A 16,793-nucleotide genomic window follows, 5' to 3' on the forward strand; every position below is an offset into this window, starting at 1 on the left:
AAGGACAAGGGTCAGGAGTCGAAAGAGTCTAATGTTGATCAAAAGGGAAAAGGATTAGAGAAGAAAGCGTTGGAGAACAAGCTCGTGGCATTATCAAAAGATCAAGGCATAGAGGTTGGCACCATTTGCCCATCCAATGAGTTCGAAAGGCAGATAGGGAAACAGTCGATAAGGACATGCAACAGAGAGAAAAGGGTGTGGAAGAACCTCAAACAGAAGACACTACAATGATGGAATTCCAGCTGAACCTAGAAAGGCAAGAAGGGTCAGGCTAGAATGGTGACCCTCAAGGAGGTGAATCCTCCCCTTAGTCGAATGGAGAACATGTAGATACAACTCTTAATGAGATCCATGTTGAGACAATAGTGTCCTCTTTACTTCGGGGAAAGATCTCCCATATTAATGAGGAGGCAATAACAGGTGGGAGAAATAGTGTTTTGGAGACAGAGAGAAAAATAGAAGAAAGTGTGCCCACTACAGAAAATCTTAATGATCCTAAGGGACCATTAGATTGTCAAATGGCCTTCAAAGACATTTATATGTCTTTGATAAGGGAGGAGAAAGTCTTTGAGGGATTTTGCATAATGAGAATGGAGGTCATATATCCTCTACAGGTAAGGAGTCCGGGACATGTTGGGAATAGATGATGGGGAAGGTGTTCTGGACAAATGCATAATCAATGAGTTGATATCTAAATCCAACAAGAACAATTTTGGTATAAGGAAGTCTACAGGATGAAAGTCTAATCAAGAGTTGGTGGAATTGGCTGGAAACATGGAGCAAAGCAAATTGAGATGCAAGAGACACTCATTCTCTCTTGGGCAGCCATAAAAAACCTAACATGGAATTTCAAGGGCTGCAACGCCCCTGACAAACATTGTCTGATCAAGAGGTGCCTTGATCGGGCAAAACCTAATGTAGTTTGTGCAGGAAAGTAAGTTGAAGTAGGATGAGGATGGGGTTTTGCTAGGAGGTGGAAGGATATGAAATCACACATTCATTAGCTCAAATAAGGCTTCTAGAGGATCATTTGAAAATGCAAAGTACGTAAAGTAAAGTTGACTCCAGTGGCACAAGGCACCTCATGGCAATTGGTAGAACCTTTTTCATCTTCAAAATTCAATCCATCTGATTAATGTATATGGCCCAACTAGTACAACAAAAGTTTGGAATGAGTTATTAGAGACGCTAAGGACCATGAACAAGGAGATTTTCATGGAGGTAACTATAATGCAACACTAGTAATGAATTAGAAGAAAGGTGGAAAAGGAGTGGTGAATAGTGTTCATAGAGAATATTAATCGTTTGAAACTCTTAATGGGTTATGGGAAATCCAAATACAAAATGGTACTTTCACTTGGACTAACCAGCGACAAGGTTTTTCAAGTATTGAAGAAAAGTTGGATCAGTTTTTCTCAATTTGAGAGTGGGACTCTTTACCTTTAGTTTTTGAGGCCTTGATTTTGCCTTTTGTTGGCTCCAATCACTTCCCACTCGCAATAATTTTGCAAAAAGATTTTGTTCCCATTAGATGCCCTTCCAAAGTATACAAAATATGGTTGAGGGTGAGGATTTATGGAGATGGTAACTAATTGGTGGACTAGTGCACCTCAAGAGAAATAAAAGTCTTAAAAGGACAGTTAAGAGGGACTATATAACAAATATAAGTGATGGTATGGACTAAGTCAATTGCAAGAATGAGAAGGATCTTTAAGCTAAGTAATGTCTTAAAAGCATATTTAGAGGGACTAAATAACAAAGTTATAAGTGATAGTATATTTGAAGAATGAGAAGGATCTTCAAGCTAAGTGTGCCAAGATTTTGAAAAGAATGTACTAGAGGGAGAAAGTGACGGAAAACTGATTGAAAGAGGGCAACTGTAATCCAAAATACTTCCATTGCTCAGTCAAAGCAAGGCAGCCAAATAATCGGACTTCTTCCATAGTTAACTATATTAGAAATGGGTGTCTAAGGTTGAACACATAAACAAGGAGGTTGTATGTTTTTTTTTTCTACCCTCTGGTTGAACAATGCTTCAGCTTCTTCGGCTGATTATGATGATGCTTTAAGGGTTATCCCAAAGATATTTTAAGAGGCTGATAATTTTGCACTAAAGGAGCCGGTGAAAATGAACTAAGTCAAGTTGCCTTTATTTTCCTTAGAATTTGACAAATCTTCGGGACCAAATAGTGATTTCAGGCCTATTTCCGAAAATTTGGAGAATGATAAAGTAAGAGTTGTGGGAGGCAGTGTTGGAATCTGGGGCAGCATGCTTTTGTTCTTAGAAGGATCTTTAAGCTAAGTAAAGTCTTAAAAGCATAGTTAGAGGGACTAAATAACAAAGTTATAAGTGATAGTATATGCTATGTATATTTCAAGAATGAGAAGGATCTTCAAGCTAAGCGTGCCAAGATTTTGAAAAGAATGTACTAGAGGGAGAAAGTGAGGGAAAACTGATTGAAAGAGTGCAACCGTAATCCAAAATACTTCCATTGCTCAGTCAGAGCAAGGCAGCCAAATAATCGGACTTCTTCCATAGTTAACTATATTAGACAATGGTTGTCTAAGGTTGAATACATAAACAAGGAGGTTGTATGTTTTTTTTCCTACCCTCTAGTTGAGCAATGCTTCAGCTTCTTCGGCTGATTATGATGATGCTTTAAGGGTTATCCCAAAGATATTTTAAGAGGCTTCTACAAAATTACTTGCATTTCCATTGTTTGTGCAAATTTGAAGAGGTAAGCAACAAGTTGTGTTTCTTTGTGTTGTTTCCTAAATTGTTTTACATTCAAATTTGTTACTTACCATTTTGTTTACATTTGTTTTAGTCTCCACTTCTAGTAGCTACTATTTAGATTTATTCTAATTTATCTCGATGAGAAACTTGATAAGTAAGAACTAAGAAGGCCCTAAAGTTTAAAAATCTGACTTGATGCTAACTTTTTTTTATTTATAATATATTCATATTGCAGCAGCACCCACATTGACATCATGCCTCAGGGTGAGCCTTGTGGAAGTGGAACTCGGGTTGCTTGTAACCCTGATGCTGACCCAACTGCAGTAGCAAGGGATAGGAGTTGGAAACATGCCATACTGGGCCACAAAAAGGGAGTTGTTACATGTTGACATTGCGGTGTAACATATAACAAGGGAGGCATAAATAGATTGAAGCATCAACTAGCACATACACCTAGGCATGATGCTAAGAAATGCAAAATGCAAAGTAGTACCCCAGGATGTTATGCGAGACATGCAACCTCTTCTAGAGGAAAAAATGGAGAAAAAGGAATTGAAAAAGAAGCAACCAGAAGAAATGGCACAACTAGCTCAAAGGTGATCTTCTAGTTTTCGTTCTTCATTATCACCTACTCCACCTACTACTGCTACTGCTTCTACGAGTGTGACCATTGCGCCTCGCATTTGTCAAAAAAGATCAACACTTTATTCCATCTTTGTTCCATGCACAGCTCCAAGTGCACAACCATCGGTTAAGAGCATGGGTTGGAACAAGCGGACGCATGATATTGCGAAATTGGCACTTGGAGACTTTTTCATCTACAACATTTCATTCAATGCAGCAAGGTACTTGTTTATTTAATTTATATGTCTTACTTCTCTCGCTTTCAAGTTTCAACTTCAAGAGACAATAATATCCTTATTTTGTTTATTTTAATTTATTTTCAAATTTAATACTAATTATATAATATACTAATTTGTTTAAATTTTTTTATTTTTTTTTAGGTCCCCTTATTGGCAAATTGCAATAGATATTGTTATTGTTTGTGGTCCGGGATTCAAAGCCCCTAGTGCTGGCAAGCTAGGAGGCCCTATTTTGATCCAAAGGGTGGCTGATGTAGACGGTGCAATTTAGGAGCAACGTGAGGTGTGGAAGACAAAGGGTTGCACCATCATCACTAATGGTTGGACTGATAGGAGTAGAACACTCCTCAACTTTCTTGTCTCCTCATCAGCTAATTGTAGACATTAAAAATTTATAAGTAGAACTTGTACATATAAATTTAGAATCTTTATTAAGTGATTTAGATTATAAATTATGAATTTATGATTGATCATTGATCATTATACTAATTTGTTTTTTTCTCTTCAAATGCCACAGTTTTTTTAAAACCAATCGATGCCTCAGGAAAAACAAAGAATGTTGAATATCTTTGTGAGGTAATGGATGAAGTGATCAAGAACGTGGGTGAGGAAAATGTGGTGCAGATAGTTACAGATAATGCAGCAAATTATGTTGTTGCAGGAAAGCTTCTTATGAAGAGACACCTTCACTTATTTTAGACCCCTTTTGTTGCTCACTACATTGACCTCATTTTAAGGATCTTGGTAAACTCTCTTGGATAAAAACACAATTATAGAGCAAAGAAGGAGTGTATGTAAATTCATATACAATATTTAGAATCTTTATTAAATGATTTAGATTATAAATTATGAATTTATGATTGATCATTGATCATTATACTAATTTGTTTCTTTCTCTTCAAATGCCACAGTTTTTTTGAAACCAATCGATGCTTCAGGAAAAACAAAGAATGTTGAATATCTTTGTGAGATAATGGATGAAGTGATCAAGGACGTGGGTGAGGAAAATGTGGTGCAGATAGTTACAAATAATGCAGCAAATTATGTTGCTGCAGGAAAGCTTCTTATGAAGAGACACCTTCGCTTATTTTAGACCCCTTTTGTTGCTCACTAAATTGACCTCATTTTAAAGATCTTGGCAAACTCTCTTGGATAAAAAACAATTATAGAACAAGGAAGGAGTGTATGTAAATTCATATACAATTATACATGGGTCCTCAACCTCATGAGGAAATACACAAATCAAAAGGAGTTGTCTCGTCCAAGGGTCACTAGATTTGCAACCAATTTTCTCACGTTGCAATCCATACTTAATTCAAACGGAGGTTTAAGACACATGTTTGTAAGTGAGGAGTGGATCTCATCATCATATGCAAAGACCACTACAAGGACTGATACAGCTGATCGCATTTTTTATGAGGCTTCTTTTTAGACACCAATCGCTAAGATTGTCGAGGTAGTTTTCCTTTTTGTCCTCATTTCATATTTTTGGTTTATGAAATTTTGTTATAAATTATTGTTCATTTTTTAAAGAAAAACTTAAAGCTGATTGTTTCTCTTTCAAGTTCCATAATGAATGCAATTCATAGAGCCACTTGTTGTTCTCCTACAATTGTTGATGGAGAGAAGCTCTCAATGGGCTACATTTATGAGGGCATGGATAGGGTGAAGGAGGTCATTCGCTCTTTTTTTTGCAGGGAATCGAGATAGGCATGGGCCTATATGGGATGTCATTGATAGATGATGGCACAATCTACTTTACAGGCCTATACATGCAGTGGCCTACTTCCTTAATCCAACATACCAATTCAGCTCACATTTCAAGGCTGATGATGAGGTGTGGAGTGGCCTCTATGATGTTGTAGAGAGAATGTCACCTAATTCAAGAGTTGGAACAATTGTAGCCTATGAGATTGAATTGTTTAAGAAAGCTCAAAGGGACTTATTTGCACGGGAATTGTGCAAGAAAAATAGGACAGAATTGATGCGTGGTAAAAATCTATGGTTCTACATCCCAATTTCTAATTCTGTTACCATTTTAAATTGATAAAGTCAAAGTTATTGAATTGATTATAATTTTTCTTGTTTCAGATGCATGGTGGGAGATGTTTGGCACTAAGGTGCCAAATTTACAGAGGATTGTGATTCGCATCTTCAGCCAGCCATCTAGTGCATCAAGATGCGAACACAATTGGAGTCTATTTGAGCATATACACTCGAAAAAAGTGCAATAGGTTGGCAGTGCAAAAGTTGAATGATCTTGCCTTTGTTCACTACAACCTTCGCCTTCACCATAGAGAGATCCAGGGTATCGACACATCACCGATTGTATTAGAGACTGTTGATCCACATGCAGACTGGAACACAAAGATTGATGATCCTGTCTTCACTAATGAAGACATGGAGTGGGTTGATCAGGTGGATCGAGAGGCTGAGGCAGTAGTGATGGGAGTCGAGGAGTCTAGAGCGCAAAGAGACAAAGTGCAAAACCCTGAGGTTAGGAATGATGGATCCGAGTCTGATGATGAGGATTATGTGGGTGAGGTTGAGGATGAGGATAAGGATGAGGATGCCCATGAGGTTCAGCCTCAGAGAGAAGGAGAGAGGATGGCTCTACAGTCTTCCATAACTTATTTTAGGCATACTCGTAGGAGGACATAGGCTACTATGAGCCTTAGTCTTCTACATTGTAGTTGTTATTTTGATATATGTTTTGAACTTTATATACCATGGATTTCGTAATCCATGAATACTGTAGACATTTGACATTGCAACGACACTGTTTATTACTTTATAATATGTTATTTAGTTATTTTCCTTCAGAAATTGGCTTTTATACTTATGTGATATATGCAAAATTGTGTATGTGTACTATGTAGATTCTATTTATCTCAATTATTGTGTATTTGATGTTAATTAACTAAAAGATGCATAAAAAAAACTTTAAATCCTTAAAAATCTTTGAATTTCGTGGGTTTTTCAATTTTCCACTATGTTTATTACTTTATAATATGTTATTTAGTTTTTTTTCCTTCAAAATTTTGCTTTTATACTTATGTGACCTATGCAAAATTGTGTATGTGTATTGAGTAGATCCTATTTATCTCAATTATTGTGTATTTGATGTTAATTGACTAAAAGATGCATGAAAAAAACTTTAAATCCTTAAAGATCTTTGAATTTCATGGGTTTTTCAATTTTCCAAGTCCTTGTCAAGTCTGGTCGCCGAGTCCAAGTTCAAGCCCAATTTTGAGTTTCTGAGACAGAGGCAAGTCTGAGTCCCGTAACTATGGTTCTTGGGTATCCCCTTGTTTGGGGGTCTGAGTAAATTGACTCATTGCAATGGTATTATAGATAGCTATGTACATAAATTGGCAGGACGAAAAAGTAAGTGGCTTACATTTCCTAACAGAATTCTCATGTTGAAAATAGTGATATCACCAATCCCCTATTCCAAATGCCCTATCTTAGAATCCCTTCGAAAATGATCTGAATGATCGAGGAGAGAATGAGGAAATATTTCTAAAATAGCAAACAAGATCAGGACAAGCTTTCTTTGTTGGCATGGGAACAAATATTTAAATCACAGAATGCAGGAGCGGCTAATCTGAGGGATTGGAGGATTTTGAATGAAACAATGGGTATTAAGCTTGCTTGATCTATGGTCTAAAGCCCAAGACACAAATGGACAATAACATTAAAAGGAAAACAGTTAGACCCAAATGACAATTATAGGATTCTAACTATGGAAGGCGCTCCATGTGGTTCAGCATGGAACTCTATGATTATCTATAGAATAGTGATCACATACTACATTTCATGACTCCTAGGGGATGGAAGGAGGGCAAAGTTTTGGTCAAACTCTTGTGATAGAACATAAGTGTTGTTGGAAAGATGAAACTTACACAACTTAGGACACACACAAAGGAAAAATGGGGAGATTAAGTCGACGAATAGGTTACGGAAGAATGTGGATGAGCTCAAGGTGGACAAAGACAATAAGCAACAACTAAGGGATATTTTTGCATCTAGATAAGTGGTAATGACAAGATATTCATGCAAGTTGCCTCAAGCTAGTTTGTCAAAAACTATATACACCTTAGAAAATAGAAATATTCAAGCAAGTTGGCCTTACCCAAAATTCAGGTTTGCTCAAAGTCCTTTGTGGGATAATCCTTTGACCAAGTTGGAGGAAAAATAGAAATAAAGCCATTCAAAGAAAGATTGGATAAAAATTAGTTTTGATGGGGTCTCAAAAGGCAATCTAGGTCCAAGTGGAGCTGGATATGTAGATAGGGATTGGAAGGGTAACATTCTTGTGGCAATGGTGAAGAATTTCATAGACGGAACAAATAATGAAGCCGAAGTTCAAGCAATTCTTCTAGCTATCAAAATGACTAAATAATTTATCATGAAAAAGCTCCATTTGGAGGGTGATTCCCTAGTAACTTTAATTGTAATAGCAATATCAAATGGGAAGTAACAAGTTTGGTACATTAACAAATTCATAAAAAAGATCAGATCATTGATTGGTGCCTTTGAGGGGTTCAGAGTTTCTCGTGTAAAAGGGGAAGGGAATGCAAAAGTAAATATAATGTCAAAGTCATGGGGTTAGATTGAATGAGCAAGGGAAAAAAGATGTAGCAATGGGATTGGCTTATTGGCACTAGTAAAGATGTATCAATGGGGATTGGCTTATTGGCACTAGTAAAGATGTAGCAATGGGGATTGGCTTATTGGCACTAGTAAAGCAAAGTAGCAAATTTACCAAACAAATAGATGTTGAATGGTGTTATGTGTAGGTGAGCCCTCTCCTTTAGAGTCCGAGAGTATTCAAATTTGAACATTCCCAACCAACTCATGTATAGAAAGTATCAATTTAAAATGCCAATACAACTGTGGACACCTAAAAATGGCCATCATCCCTATCTCCCCTTTTTTGTTCTCTTTTGTATTATTGGTCAATTTTAGCTATTTTGATCAATTTTTACTCTTGAGTGACTTTATTTTTTTCCATTTATCACTTATTAGTGTCATCTTGTCATTTCTTCTGATTGGTCTGTCACTTTGTCTTAAATTTAATTAAATAATTTTCATAATTATTTAATTAGTGTGCTAATGTGTGTGCCTAGGGAGTTCATTATTTAATTAATGTCCTAATGTCCCCTTTTCGCATAAATAAATTTCATTTATTTATGATTTATTCTCTTTTATTTACACCTTCAATTTCAAAAGATCTTTATTTGCCTTATTTTATTTCTCATTTAAATATTTTTTTATTTAAATTACCTTTGGTCTTTTTGGACGGAAATTAGAAAATTTGTTTTATAATTGTATGTTGGCTTTTCTTTTCTGCTTATTTTCAAGTCTTCTTTTCTATTTAATGGGTTTTCTTTCTCATTTTGAGGCTAACCACAATTTGGGTATCCTCACACTACTATTGGCTTTTTATACATTGTTAGTGTACTTCTCATTTATGAGCAACATCAAATTAGTGAGAAAGAACAATGGATTTAGTTGTTCAGATTTAAAGATGTAGTAGTTGAGGATCTTTGGTAGAGAATTGTATGGTTGCATTACAGTTATATCAGACATTATATTATTAATAAAAAAAGCTATTATCATCGATCAAAAAAACACATCTATCTTAAAGATGCTTGCTTATTCTCAATAACAATTTTGATATTTCCATACTTTTAGATATAGAAATGTTTAAAGTTCTATACAAAATTGAAGAAATATTATTAAATATGATTAATCTTACTATAATATTATTTATTTAATAGTCAAATAATTGGTATAGCTTTCTCATACTAATTTTTTTTTTAAAACTGTATCACATAAATAAATACAAATCATTAATTCCAGTTTATAATATAGAACTTAATCGTACAAACAAGAAAAAATATCTAACTTCTCAAAAATTAAATATATGAATACCATACTTTCAAAGATAATATATAATTAATAAAGTGAAAAATAATAAATTTATGTGATTAGTTATAAAAATCTAAAATATGGCCTCCACAGTTCATTAGCTTTTTTATATAACAGCAGACGTATGGCACTGTAATAGAAATACATTGATCAGTATAATATGGACACAGATTTACGAAAGCAATACAATGTAATAGATTTATAGAATTTTGATCGATAGATAGAATTAGATCAGTAAAATAGGTAATTATTCAACTTGAATTTCCATTAATATCAGGCTAAATGACTTGGGTATCTATCATAATTGCATAGATATTAAATTCAACTAAATGACAACCATAGATGTGATTCAAGATAGAATATTACAATTAAACCAATCAGTCATATAAATAGTGTATGTTCAAAAACTGACATAGTAAGGCTAAAATGCTTGTGCTAAGGAGGGCAATGTTAAATTCATGGTTGAGCAAAAGTAGTCCATGAAAATGTTTGTAGTATGTACTTCGTAGCTTATTTGATGCAACAAGCAGAAAAGTCTCAAACTATTTGCAAACGCATTGCATTCTCTTTTAATGACAAAAGCATTAGGATCTTTGGGAGTTATTGACTTCACCAAAAAACTAAGGACCACTTTACTTAATTGAACATTTTGAAATAAGTGTCTTCCCAAGTTTCTGAAGGTTCAAAGCAGGTGGTTTCTGCTGATAAGTATTTTCTTACTTTAACCAGCAGCCAAAGATAATGTGTTTTAGATGACAATGATAACCATTAAAGTGATAATTTCAGCTATAAACTTTTGCTTCTGAGCTGTCACATGGGGAGCTGAAAGGCAAAAGATATATAAAGATTAATAAAATAATAGGCCAAAAAGCTAAAGTCCCAGCAAATATTATTTCAATTACTCATTATGGGGCCACTCCTTAAATTTCTACTTTACAGTCATAGACCTGGGGCCATTTTTAAGCTATAAATGAATTTTCTTGGTGACTTATTCTTGGAGGAATTTCTAATATATGGTAAACTTAATAGTTAAGTCAAATCACCTACAAAATCGGGACATATGAAGGAGTTTTCTGTTCTTTTGAAGAAGAGTATCCATAAAGGGGATTGAGGGCAATTAGAAGATATTTATTATGCTATTATGTTTTATTTTTCATTTTTATCTCTGCGGCATTTATGGTATTCTCTGCAATTACCAGAGAGTTGCAAGATGAAACACTGTAAGCAGCATTGTGGACGTAGCATGATCTGCAGTAATCTGTTGGTTCTATTCACAAGGCAGCGTAGTTATCATCTGAGATTAATAATTTGGGATTGTTGAGGAAATCTCCTGCAGCAAGTATTAAGGCTTTCATTACTATTTGTTGGTAAACAGATTTGTCACTGCCAAAGCTTTCAAAAATTGACCATGTGCGCCCAATGAGTAGTGACAACCACACCAACACTTGGAGAAATTGAGATTCAATCACAATCAAATAGAAACCTTCCTCTGCCTTGAGAAGGGAAGCTCCCTAGTATGATGGGGTTATTTGTAGTTTTTGTGTACTTTTCACTTGGAAGTACAAAAATGATATGAAACAAAACTAAAGGTAAAAGTTAACATAAACCCCAACAGAAAACATACGAATACTAGTTGGGATGCATAATGTAGAAAGATAACGAAGGAGTATTTGGCATAAAATGCAATGATGAAAAAATATGATAATGAACCTTGACATACGAAAAGATAGGATATTCTAATACATCCACTTCATGATACCAGCAAACGAAAGCATTTTGTCAAACCAATTACATATTTTAGAAAGACCATTAGATCCCATCAATGCATAAGAGATTACCAGATTGACATACGACAACTTAGTAATTACAACTTATGAACACATTTGAGATATACAACTAAATGCATTCTTCGTTATCTCTTTGAAGAAATACAAATTTAAAGACAATTTTTATCTGATGTAAATCCAATAAATCTAAAGCAAATTGTCCATAGTTTCCCCTTTGCCCAAAAAGTCCCCCTTTACATTACAAATGAGCTGTATTTAGACTCAGAGTAACTACTTAGCAACCACCCCAGCTACTTTTGTAACTTCTTCTGATTATTACCTAAGGTGGTTACTTTTGGAAAAACTACCTAGGTTAGATACTTAAATAAACCACTTAGCATAACTACCAATTTACAAACAAGTTAGGATTTACCTAACTTCTACAATGATAAAATCTCAAAACTATCTCTAATTACCAAAAGCATCATTAGATGACTTTCACAAAAAGCATGATTAGATGTATTTTCCATCTTCATCTAACATCTGTGACACTGAGCATTGTCTACCTTGTCTCTTCTGAAGAAAGCTACCAAGAATTGACACAATAGTGAGATATCCCAAATCCAATTTTTTTCTTCAAAATGAACTTTTGAGTGAAAGTGAAACCCTTAACATCACCAAATACGCATCCTTAAATTTAGTACTTAGTTTCCTTCATCTGAATAGTCCACTTTCAAGTGAGCAATTAGTTAGCTTACTTAAACAAATTAACTTTTAGAAAAAATCCCCACTACAGAAGGTGCCCAATCACAGTTCGTTCAAGAATGGACCAAAAACCATGTTATGAACAAGATTCTTGATAAGTTAACAATTAAGTGTCTATTTGTATTCCCGATGCATCTTAACCTCCATTGGTGTTGGAACTCATTTCATTTGGAAATGTCGACCATGTTCACTTGCTCTGGTACATTTCATTTTTAATTTTAAGAGCTCAAATATTATCGAAGATTGGAATTCATGTTTATTAATTGGAGTTACTTGAATATTTCAACATATCCGTCAAATTCTTTTTGCACACCTTCTGCGAGGTTTTTTTTTTGATAGGATGATATAGCTTTGAAGTTGTTTAAAAACACTTCACATGATATAGCGTTGATGATCCTTAGAGATTCTTTGTAAATATCATTTTGTGCAGAGACGTATAATCACGGCAATGACATTCCTGAAGGATTTTTTTATCGAATGATTCCCACCTTTCTATGATTCCACAAAACATGTACATGTCAACATGGGGTATATGCAATTACCATTTCTACTAAACCTACCTTCCACCCTACATGTCATCGTCATGAGTTGATGTTTCTTCATGGCATTCAAAGACTTCAAATAGGTTTGTGACCACCTTGAATTGGCTTCTGCATTTTACATGCATGTCTAGTAAAACATTTGTAACCAAAGAATTTGAAAAATTCTTCTTTCTTTTGCACTTTGACGAGTGTTCCCACACTATCCCATGTTGAAGATTATAGCTGGAATAGAGATCTTTACCTCTAATATTACCATTTGATTTATTCACACTGTCTTATTTTGGCTTCTAATAAAATTGAGATAATGCCTCTGTATTGCGCAAGCAACTAGAAAAGAAATTTATGATGATATTTCTGTCATTATTCATTTGTATCTTTCTTATAATCAAGTGAGCATGACATGGCATCCAAGGTGTGCTAGGTGTCTCACCTTAAATACTTGACATTTTATTATATGAAGAGACATGTGACATCCAAAGAGACATGCATTTGGAAATATGAAGAGATTCACATTTGGAAACTGAAGAGACTTTTGGTTATGATAAAAAGAGTCCCTCAATTCAAGATATATATGATTGCTTTGTGTGATAAGCATGGTGTTTAGTTGAAAGCATTGTACTTGGACATCTATTATTTGATAAAAGAGAAATTTATCTGGTGTGGTTGGGTTTTTCCCCTCAAGTTGGAGGGTTTTTCCATGATAAATTGTTGTGTCTCATTGTTCTTCATTTTGTTTATTGTTGTTTATCTTAATTTCTAGGCAAAACATTAACATCCAAAAGCTTCCATTATTAATCTGATTTGTAGGACGATAGTGAGTATAGCAACGAAGTTAGTAGTGTCTAGATTTAACACCTAAGTAGGCACATTAACAAGAGCTTTCACAACTAATATTCATTCTTGACAAAGGCCTTTGAATCTTCATAATTTCATGGATGTCTGTAACTGTTTCTAAAGCTTTTATTCCCACGGGTATGGAGGTTGGCGTTACCCCTTTGAACCATATTTCTTTTAAGTCACAAATATATTTCCGTAACTTCTGTACGCAATGCATGTTATTGGGCGTCATATCATTTCAGTGGCCTGAGGACCACTCCAGCCACATTGTCTATGGTTTTACATTTGAATGCATGTGTAATTTGATCATTTTTTAAACATGTTACGCTTCCTTCCATAATAAACATTAATTGCATCTCTCAAGACTCAATATGGCACAAGTTGGGCATTTATCATAGTTGTGACTCAATATGGCACAAGTTGGGCATTTATCATAGTTGTGACTATTACGATAATAAATAAGCTTCTATTATTAGTTAATGGTTATCTATTTGTAATCTATTGTAAATATTAGAATGTTTCTAATATTAGTTAGTGTGTAGTTATCTGTTAGCTTTCTTTAGCTTTATTTTAGCTAGAATAGAACATTTCTATTCTTTACGATCATTTCCTAAGGAAACATCATTTTGTTCTTCTGTATATATTGACCTCTCAGTATCTATTAATATCAAGCAAATATTTACCAATTACTTCATAATATGGTATCAAAGCCAATTCTTTTAATTGCTTCGAAAAATATTGCCTTTGAATTTTTTCAAAAAATATTATAATTTCTTGTTCGAAATTATCAAAGTAATATTTTCCAAAATTATTTTTTGTGATGTTTGTTTCTTACGACCTTTTTTCTGCAACTGTTATCTATTTTCTCTACATATTTCAGCCATTTTTTGTGCCTTTTTTTGCAGAAAGGTTGTTTTGTTCAAAACCCTAATTTTTTGTACTGGATCAAAAAGAATTTACAAATTCTTAATGGGATTTTTGAGATCTCAACTGGGTTGTTATCTGTTTTTCCAGGTGCCTTGATTTTTGTGCCTCAATTTTTGAGCCAACGGATCAAGAAACCGATAACACATTCTTTCTAGGGTTTTTGAGCTCTCTTTTGGGTACCCCTTCAATTTTTTTGGTCTTCTATTTTTTTGCCTCAAAGTACGTGACTTCATAGATTTTCACGCCTTTTCATTGAAAAACGTGCCATGGCATCTGTGACTAATATGTTGCTTGAGAGCAATTCAAAATTCAATGGTCAGAATAATAGCACTTGAGAGCAACAAATAATAGCAATTTTTGAATATGGGAATACTGATCAGATTGTTATGGGTGTTACACAGTGTCCAAGTGCCCCTAGGGCTGATCAAGATACATGGGATCTGAATAATTGGGAGGCGGTGATGTTTCTCAAATTATCCATAGCCGATGATCAACTCTCTCATATTCCATCCGACAAGACAGTGTCGAGATATGGACACATCTCAAGAATCTTCATGAGACTTTTAACAAAAGAAGAGCTTTCTTTTTTGAAGAACACTTTATTTTCTATTATCATGGATGAGCAAACATCACTCCAAGCTCCCTTGAATAGGATTCATGAAATCTGTGATCAGTTGCTTGCCATTGGTCGCAAGATGGAGGAAGTGGATATTGTGGTCATCACTCTTAGGAGTTTACCCAAGTCCTATGAGCATTTTATCGAGACTCTCAACATCACTTCTTCTAGTGTTGATCTAAAATTCACAAATCTCTACACACTCCTGCTTCAGCAAGATCGGTGGAAACAACATTCAGTAGCAGTTCTAACTACACCTCCACAGAGCAAGCCTTTGTTGCTAAATCCTTTCAGATGGATAAAGGCAAGTCTCAGCAGTCATCCCAACAGAAGTCCTATGTTCCAACTTCAAAAGGCTCCCAGAAGAACATTCAATGCAACTATTGCCACAAGTTGAGTCACATGAAAGTCAAATGTCGGAAACACTTAGTTGCCCAATCTAAGTAATCAAGTTTGCAACCCAAAGCAAATAGTGCAGAGCACACTGAGTAGATAGAGTCTTCCTTTTACACCTTCATGGCTAAAAAACTTGCAGATCATGTTAAGTCATCTACCTGGTACATTGATTTAGTTGCCTCTCATCATTTCACCCATTGCCAAGACTGGTTCACTGACTACCAGCTTTACTCAGTTTCTGTTATTTTGGTGGCAAAGAAGAGTACACCATTGTCGGAAAATGCAACATTCAGAATCCAATCTACTGAGAGGAATCTCATTTTCCTCGATGTGTAATACATTCCAAGGATGGAACTAAATCTACTCTCAGTAAGTCAGTTGATGTGACAATCTCCACAATTGCATGTCACCTTCAGTTTACATCAGTGTACCATCACTGATAGGGCTACTCAGTCTATTGTTGCAGTGGTCTTGAGGATCATGATCTTATCCAACTTACTAATTTTGGTGATTATCGGAACTTAGCTATGGCTGCTCTGTTAGCATACTTTGGCATAGGCAGTATGGGTACTTAAATGTGCTTTATCTCTCTCGGCCTGCTCGGGAAGAGCTTTTCCTCGGTTTGCCAAAGATTCAGACTTAGCAACTTCGAGATTATGATGCATGCCATGCTAGGAAGCAACATTGCACAACTTTCACCAGTGGTGATTCATGGCGAGCTTCTCAAGTACTTCAGCTTGTGTAGAGAACAGATGATCAAAAAAGGGAAGTGTTATAGCATAAGTTTTACATTGGATATACACATTAAAAGGAAATTAGAATAAAGATGATCATTATACAGATCAATGAAAGAATAATATACAATGAGCAATATATGTGTGTGTGTCATGCCACCATGATACTCTGATAATATCTATGAATTGCACTTATATGTATATATACATATATATATATGTGTGTGTATATATACATGTATATATACACACACATATATATATACATGTATATATACACACACATATATATACATGTATATATACACACATATATATATACATGTATATATACACATACATATATATATACATACATGTGTGTGTGTGTGTGTGTGTGTGTGTGTGTGTGTCTAGAGAGAATATAATGATAAAAAGCAATTATAAGTACTCTCAAAATTACACATGCGTATAGATATATGTATATAAAATTTAATAACATGATGTCACAATATTTATACATACATACATACATATATATATATATAAAACCATGAAGAAAATCTAAACTTTATGCTTTATTATAACTCCAAAACAATAAGCATTGCCACCTTTTTATCAGCATCAGTTTTTAAATTTGAATTTATGGAATTCTTCTAACTGATAATCGAGCTCCTTCTTGTAACCGGAAACG

At 34.7% G+C, this 16,793-nt stretch overlaps 1 protein-coding gene across 6 annotated transcripts in view; it reads right to left on the minus strand.

The window, feature by feature from the left end:
• HIT1 (Membrane trafficking VPS53 family protein) overlaps positions 1 to 16,793 on the minus strand; it is a 262,895-nt gene that overhangs the window by 143,731 nt on the left and 102,371 nt on the right. The window lies entirely within an intron of this gene.

The sequence above is a fragment of the Cupressus sempervirens genome, chromosome 3 (genome assembly GCF_028749045.1).
Source record: "Cupressus sempervirens isolate cs-2001-9-10 chromosome 3, ASM2874904v1, whole genome shotgun sequence".
Taxonomy (NCBI): Eukaryota; Viridiplantae; Streptophyta; class Pinopsida; order Cupressales; family Cupressaceae; genus Cupressus; species Cupressus sempervirens.